Source organism: Plasmopara halstedii (assembly GCF_900000015.1).
Source record: "Plasmopara halstedii genome assembly, contig: Scaffold_2935, whole genome shotgun sequence".
Classification (NCBI taxonomy): domain Eukaryota; phylum Oomycota; class Peronosporomycetes; order Peronosporales; family Peronosporaceae; genus Plasmopara; species Plasmopara halstedii.
This window is the reverse complement of record NW_020189840.1, coordinates 5,906-6,267: the sequence shown is the minus strand read 5'-3', so window position 1 is coordinate 6,267 and position 362 is coordinate 5,906.

Genomic DNA, 362 nt, shown 5'->3' with positions numbered 1-362 from the left:
CGTCACCAGGATCAAACCCAATATCTGGTGAAGTGGCGGGGATATCCCGACTCCGAAAACACGTGAAAGTTTGAGGCGCCACTTCGGCAAGATTGCCCAGTCGCCGTGGGCGCTTTTGATCGGAAGATCATGACGTTCCTTGTCATCAGACGCCCCGCACCAGGGTATTAGAAGGGTCATGAATTGAGCTCAAGCAGTGGCCCTGAGCTCTTGCGGTCGAAGACACAGAGCTCGCGGGAGCATTAGGGGTTATCCCATGCGTCGTAGGGCGACAATCCAAAGGAAGTCGACGGCGTGCCTTGAGTTTGGTAATTCAAATCGTAGGTGTCGTTCCACACGCACGTCCACTTCCTTGTGGCTCG